At 49.1% G+C, this 7,582-nt stretch overlaps 1 pseudogene across 1 annotated transcript; it reads left to right on the top strand.

Moving 5' to 3' along the window:
* Positions 1–266: 266 nt before the first annotated feature.
* On the top strand, positions 267–740 carry LOC309971772 (large ribosomal subunit protein eL32-like; annotated as a pseudogene). The gene has a single exon. The product of its transcript is annotated as a large ribosomal subunit protein eL32-like (transcript).
* The last annotated feature ends 6,842 nt before the right edge of the window (positions 741–7,582 follow it).

Genomic DNA, 7,582 nt, shown 5'->3' with positions numbered 1-7,582 from the left:
GGACCTGGGAGTAGGTTCTTGATTCTGTGTCAATTTTGTTAGCCTTGTCCATCATCCCCTTAATTATATCAGTCAGACCCTTAACTCAAAGAGGGCTCATTTGCTTGGCATGAGGGAAAGCCAGGAGGAGAATCTGTGGTTAACCCATTTCTTCCCCTATGAATAGTTTTTTGGAAGCAGAGTTCCAAGGGGTCATGTAGGTGGGAACGGCTGAGCCATCAAGAAAACAAGAGGGAGCTCTTCTCCTCAGCACTGCCTGTGGAGGTGGCAGCCATCTCCTACTAGGCGTCATGGCCACCCTCAGACCCCTCACAAAGCCCAAGATTATCAGAAAGAGGACCAAGAAGTTCATCTGGCACCAGTCAGACTGATACGTCAAAATTAAGCAGAACTGGCGGAAACCCAGAGGCATTGACAGTAGAGTGCACAGGAGATTCAAGGGCCAGATCTTGATGCCCAACATAGGTTATGGGGGCAACAAGAAAACAAAGCACATGCTGCCCAGCGGCTTTGGGAAGTTCCTGGTCCACAAGGTCAAGGAGCTTGAAGTGCTGCTGATGTGCAACAAATCTTACTATGATGAGATTGCTCACAACGTCTCCTCCAAGAACCACAAAGCCATTGTGGAGAGAGCAGCCCAGCTGGCCATCAGAGTCACCAATCCCAATGCCAGGCTGTGCAGCGAAGAAAATGAACAGACAGCTCATGCACACATTTTGTTTGTGCTAATAAGACCATAAAACTCAGCAAAAAAAAAAAAAGAGGGAGCAGTTGTCAGTCCGTCAACTCTGCCCTGCCTCTCCCATCACTGTGCCCAGCTTCAATTCCCCATCACAATCCTGTCAAGCTCTGGTCATCTCTTTTCATTCCTCACATCTCTCACATCCGTCTCTCAAAGTAATGGATTCTCAGCTTATGTGTATTGACCACTCAGTGGACAAACCCACTGAGTCCATCAATACACTGAAATTCTTAACAGGTTGAATTCAACAAATCTTCTGTATTATAAACTCTGTTGATATCCCAATATCCTCCACTTGGGTATTCACATCTGGGTGGGGTGGTGGAAATGGAGTGGTAGTACAAAAGAAGGATCTGGAGCTGGGGGGTACCCATCCCATATGTGCCACAATGTCTGCACCCTCTTATCCACTCTTTCTGGAATACCATGGAGAGACTGGGTCCCCTACTGGTGTTCCAACTTTCTCTAACCCCAAATCCATGCAACTAATTCTAGGAAAGGGGGGATTAGGAGTTGGCCCTACTGAGACTTCTTTGGTGACTCTCCTAAAAAATCATTCCATAAAGGGGCTATTCCTGCATGAGGCTGAGGAAATACAGAGGTGAGAAAAGCCAACTGGGAGGTGCTCAAATGTAGCCATACAGAGAGGTAAAGGGGAACATGAATGGTTGTCCTGGTTGGTGTCTTCAGGCCAGATCTAAGTGGAGAGGCTGGCTGCCCTTTCATTCCATGGACCAGGGTTGGCAGAAGTTTCCCAGGTTTCTGAAATTTTCAAACCTTCCTCAGACTTCGGGCCTCCTTCCACATAGTGACCAACTGTAAAAGCTTTGAAAGGAAAAGGTACCATGCAATTGTCTTTAGGGAGATCTTAACAGTGGGGGGCAAAGAGGTGTGAGGAGAACTGATGCCTCACTCAGCATCCAGTCTAGAGGCGTGAGGACCCCCAGAGATTGAATGGGTAGGAAGCAGCCTGAGGCTCTTGCAGTTTGTAGAAAAAAGAAAGGAGGCATGAGGTAGTACCAGCTGCAAGGCTTCTACGGCTCCCAGTTCAGGAAGAGAATTCCCAGAGTGGGAAAGAAAAGAACCCAGCTGAATGGGTAGGTCCTGGCAAGTAAGGAAGAAACAGGGATCGGGGAGCTAGCTTGGTTTGGCAGAAAGACCCTTATGTGGGCTTAACCCTGATGGCTTCCCCAGCATATTAAGACCACCTTCGGGAACAGTCCTACTTTGTTGATGATCATATAGGGGTTCATTTTCAAAAATGTATTTAACACTGAGATCAGCTCATTAACATCTGGGAGCTGGAGAAAGAAAAAGGGGGAGGGCAAAGACTAAGGCCATGTGTCTGGCTTGCCTCACTGGCCTCATGGAGGCGGAAACTCCCCCTTGGTCCCTTTCCAAATCCTCACACGACAGACACAACACCCTCCCATTGTTCTATAGAGAACAGTGGTCTGGATTCTGCCAATGCTGACCCTTCCCCGCCACCAACATTTGTGTGCCTGTCTCAATTTAAAGGCTCTTGGGGACTAGGCCGGGAATCAAATTCTCCATCATAAAGGGGCTTCTTTGGGAATTCACTGGCGGTCCAGTGGTTAGGACTCTGTGCTTTCACTGCTGAGGGCGCAGGTTCCATCCCTGGTCAGGGAAATACGATCCCACAAGCTGCACAGGGCGTGGCCAAAAAAAAAAAGAGGGGCTTCTTTAAGTAGGGACAGATTTCTCCTCTCAGAGTCAATGACTCCCCAAGAGTGGGCTTAGGTTTCCTCCATCCAATTGGAGGCACATGTAGTGGGCTGAATCATGGCCCCCAAGTGATATGTCCACCCAGAACCACAGAATACGACCTGATTTTGAATCAGCGTCCTTGCAGAGTTAATCAAGGTAAGGATCTCAAAAAGAGGTCATCCTGGACTAGGGTGGGTCCTAAATCCAAGAATGAGTATCCTTATAAGACAGAAAAGGAGACAACACAGAGACACAGAAGGAGAAGGTCACGTGAAGACAGAGCAGAGATTGGAGTGATGGGTCTACAAGCCAAGGAATGGCAAGGATTGCTGCTAGCCCCCAGAAGCTAGGAAAGAGGCATGGGATGGATTCTCCTCAGAGCCTCCAGAACAAACCAACCTTGTGGGCACCTTAGTTTTGAACTTCTGACCTCCAGAACTGTGAGAGAATAAATTTCTGTTGTTTAAAGCCACCAAGTTTGTGATAATTTGTTACTGCAGCCCTAGAAAGCTAATACACACCCCAAGAATGAGGTGGGGTCTCCCTCATCAGGTCTCCCTAAGGACGGGGTATATATCTTGGGTGGAGGCTATCTTTTCTGGGTCAAACTCAGGGTAGCAGTAAAGAGCTGAAGGTCTCGGGAGGGCCCCTCACCAAGCTAAGGCTGAGGTTGGGCCTTAGGCCATGAACTTGCAGTTGCTGGTAGAGCTCCCTGCACTTGCCCAGGGTGCTATAAGGCTGCTGCCAGGGTCTGGAGCTCTGACCCCTCTTCCTAGAGAGCTGAGAGGCAAGGTCCCCATTGCTTGGCAATACCTTCTTCAACGCTGCTTTGGTTGCTAGGAGAGGAGCCAAGAACAACAAACAGGACCCAGGCTCTGGTGTTGATAGTGGGAAGAGGACCTGGCTTTGACCTTAGCCTGGGAAGAAACTGCTCTGCCAGGCCACGCCTTGGATAACTTCCACCCACCCCTCCCCAACACACACACACACACACACACACACACACACACACATACACACTGGAAGAGCATTTCACACCTCAAAGTACCTCCCTGGACTTCCCTGGTGGCGCAGTGGTTAAGAATACGCCTGCCAAAAAAAAAAAAAGAATACGCCTGCCAATGCAGGGGACATGGGTTCGATCCCTGGTCCGGGAAGATCCCACATGCCGCGGAGCAACTAAGCCCTTGTGCCACAACTACTGAGCCTGTGCTCTAGAGCCTGAGAGCCAGAACTACTGAGCCCATACGCCGCAACTACTGAAGCCTGTGTGCCTAGAGCCCGTTCTTCGCAACAAGAGAAGCCACCTCAGTGAGAGGCCCACGCACCACAACGAAGAGTAGCCCTTGCTCGCCGCAACTAGAGAAAGCCCGCATGCAGCCAAAACTTAAAGAAAAAAAAGTAACTCCCTGTTATCTACTTCATCTGATCCGCCTACCCTCTGAAGCCCACAGAGCAGCAGTTATGATGCCCATATTACAGAGAAAACTAAGCTGCAAACAGGCAAGCTGGATCCTTGGCCAGCACCTTTCCCCTTCCCGTGTGGACCTGGGGAACCCCTCTCAGCTCAAGGATAGGACCCCCAGGCATGAGTGGACTACCCTAGCAGTGGGAGTTTAACTTAGTACTTAGGCATATGAACAAAGGACCAAGAGCACTGAAACTTATAAGGCAAAGGAGGTACATGTAAAAATAAAACATCCAGGGCTTCCCTGGTGGCGCAGTGGTTGAGAGTCCGCCTGCCGATGCAGGGGACACGGGTTCGTGCCCCGGTCCGGGAAGATACCACATGCCGCGGAGCGGCTGGGCCCGTGAGCCATGGCGGCTGGGCCCGTGAGCCATGGCTGCTGAGCCTGCGGGTCCGGAGCCTGTGCTCCGCAATGGGAGAGGCCACAACAGTGAGAGGCCCGTGTACCGCAAAAATAAATAAATAAATTAATTAATTAATTAAAACATCCTTCTATTTTAATTAGCCCCAACACTTCAAGAGGGCCTGCCTGCCCATCGATCTGGGGCATTCCTCCCAAGTGTTAGAAGGGTACCTGGAGACACACTGGATAAGAACTCACAAGGATTTAATCCTGCCTTTACCACCTATTGTCTGTGTAACCTTGAATAACTTTCTTAACCTCTTTGAACCTCAATTTCCACAGCCATAAAAGAGGAAAAGGAATAGTATCTACATGATAGAACAGTTTTGAGGATTAAAAGAGAGAATGACTGTGGAAGAACTTACTTGTATATTCTATACATGTCATTTGGAGGGCACTAATAGTTAGGAATCTCTTAAGATCAGTTTCTCTGATCTTAAGGAAACTGAGGATCAGAGGATAAATGACGGAGAAAGGGTCACAAAGTAAGTACAACAGAATTATATCATACAAAGAGATTAGATTTTAAAGTAAACACATAGGTCAAAAATTGAATCATATAGTCAAAACATGATAACTCCTTAAATCATCCATAAAATAAGGTAGAGCTGACCTCTCAATAAGTCCAGCTCAGCCAGTTGGGAACCAATTGTTGTTTCAGTGGTTGAGCACCAGATTTGGCAGCTGGCTTGCTTTTAGGGTCCATGTTGCATGAAAAATGCTTGAATCATTGAACTCACACTTAGTGTAACTGAGATGCCATCTCCCTTCTCACCCTGCCAGTTGTTTAAAATGGAGTTGCTCTTTGCTGAGTGCAGACGGCTGTACTGGTCCTAAGTTAAACGTGTCTATGGTGCGGCTCCGTAGAGGTGGAAGCAAGATTCAAACCTAATAGTTGGGCCTTCCTCCCAAGCATTTGTTCATCCAGCTAGGAGGTCTTGACTGCTGTCACTGTGGGCCTGCTTCTACCTGAGCCTGGGCTGGGCTGCCCGCCCACAGCGCCCCCCCAACCCATCCCTCTCACTCTCAATCTGCTCAGAAAAGGATTCCAGCATGGGCTTTTGATGCTGTGATATATAATAAGAAATATGTAATTGGTCTTCGTCTCCATTTCTGGCACAGAGCTCCTAAAACTCTTGGAGCTTCATAATTGATAAATGTGTCTTGAGAAACATGTCTTGATATTCATAACAAATAAACCCGTTCAACTACACCAGAGTTTATGTTAATGAAGTGACTTTTGGAAAGTACCTAAGGTTGGGGCTGGTTGCCAGGGGAACCAACCTAGTGATCAGAGGGTTGGAACTTTCAGTTCACCACCTGACCTCCAGGGAAGGGAGAGGGACTGAAGGTTGAATCCATCACCAATAGTCAATGATTTAATCAATCATGTCTATGTAATGAGGTTTCCATAAAAACCCCAAAGGACTGGATTCAGAGAGCTTCCAGGTTGGTGAACCAGAATGAATCCACCGGGCAGAAGGTGGTGTACTCCAAACTCCCCAGGGAGAGAAGCTCCTGTGTTCAGGACCCTCCCGGACCTCTACCTATGTGTCTCTTCACCTGGCTGTTCATTCATGTCCTTTGTAATAAACTGGTAATCTAGTAAGTAAACTGGTTTCCTAAGTTCCCTGAGCTGCTCTAGCAAATTAATCAAACCAGGGAGGGGTGGCATGGGAATGTCCAATTAATTAGCCAGTCGGTCAGAAGCACAGGTAACAACCTGGACTTACGATTGGCATCTGAAGTAGGGGGCAGTCTTGTGGGACCAAGCCCTTAACCCATAGGATCTGATGCTATTCTCCAGGTAGATAGTGTCAGAATTGAGTTGAATTGTAGGACACCCAGCTGGTACTGGAGAATTGCTTGGTGGTGTTGAAAAAAACATAATGGAGGTACCCACGGAGGGTGATCCACATGTTGATCCCCAGCAAGGGCCTGAAATCTGGGGGAGACAGGATGATAATGAGCCACCAGAGTTCCCAGTCCCTCCTAGTCCCACTGCAGGCTGCTTCCACCTCACCCAGCAGGTTGGACTGGATTTTTCTGATGGTCTCCTATCCATAGATAGTGTTTACATCCATGTCCTGGGAGGTAGAGGGAGCAGGGTCAGGACACTAGGAGTAAGTTAAAATTTGAGGGGAAGGGGGTTTCCTGCCCAGAAATCCTAGGGAGAAGGGACAGAGAAATGAGATTGGGTAGACTGATGTCTCACATCTGTGACTGTGAGGCCTGGAATCTGACACTCCCATGGGTGTGGCTCAGGCTCTCTGGGAGGCTGGGATTCTGGAGTGGGGGTAGGATCTGAGTCTGGGACTCAGAGAGAAATTCCCAGGGGTGGAGGGAGGGTTAAGTCCCCTCTGTGCCTGAAGGATGGACTTAAGGAAAGAGTGAAGGTTGTACATGTTATTTCCAACGGAGTAGCTGCTGTAGGAAATGGCCTCATACAGCTGCTTATTGCTTATGAAGCTGCAGATGTTCCAGCCCCTGGGGAGAAAAGGCATGGGGGAGAGTGGGAAAGAACTCAAGGTCAGGTCAGAACGTGCAGAAAGGTTGAGAGTCAGTAGAGGACAGGTGGGGGTGTAGAAATTAGGAGAAGATGGATGGAGGTGAGGGGTCAGGGAGGAGAGAGGAAAATGGAAGAGGGGTCAGAGGCAGATGAGAGGAACCAGGGTATAGGCAGGGGTTGGGTTTGGGGAGTTCTGGGTAATGAAAGGGGATGGTTCTTGGAGGGATGGGGCCCAGAAAGTCAGAGTGGGGAGCAAGTTGCATAAGGTGGGGAGGGGTTACAGGTTAGGATAGGATCTTCCTGAGGAGACCAGAGGTGGCTCCTGGCCTGAGTGACTAGCTTTCAGACATGAGGCATGCACACTGGGTAGGGGAAGGGCAACAAACAAGAGGAGTGTGGTCACACCCAGCGGGAAGCAGGCAGATAGGTGGTGCTGGGAACTGGAGTGATAAAATGAATAGCCCCTGCAGAACTCACACAGGCAGCCTTACAGGCTGAAGCCAGACAGAAAGAGCACCAGACTGAAGATGAAGGCAAGCAGCAGGTACAGTTATGTAGCCAGCCTCATATTTCAAGACCTGGGAGGGGGCCTGGAGGGAATGTGGTCTTAGGCTTCTGCCAGACATCCAGGTAGCTACTCACACGTCTTACCTCCCGCCCGTGTGTGCAGGGCAGGGAGGGGTGGTGGCAGGGTGGCCTCTGGAGGACAAACTTACACATGGAGCTCGCCTT

This window comes from Leucopleurus acutus (genome assembly GCF_964270905.1).
Source record: "Leucopleurus acutus genome assembly, chromosome: 14".
Taxonomy (NCBI): Eukaryota; Metazoa; Chordata; class Mammalia; order Artiodactyla; family Delphinidae; genus Leucopleurus; species Leucopleurus acutus.
The sequence above is the reverse complement of the archived record's forward strand: the minus strand, read 5'-3'. Positions and strand labels throughout refer to the sequence as shown.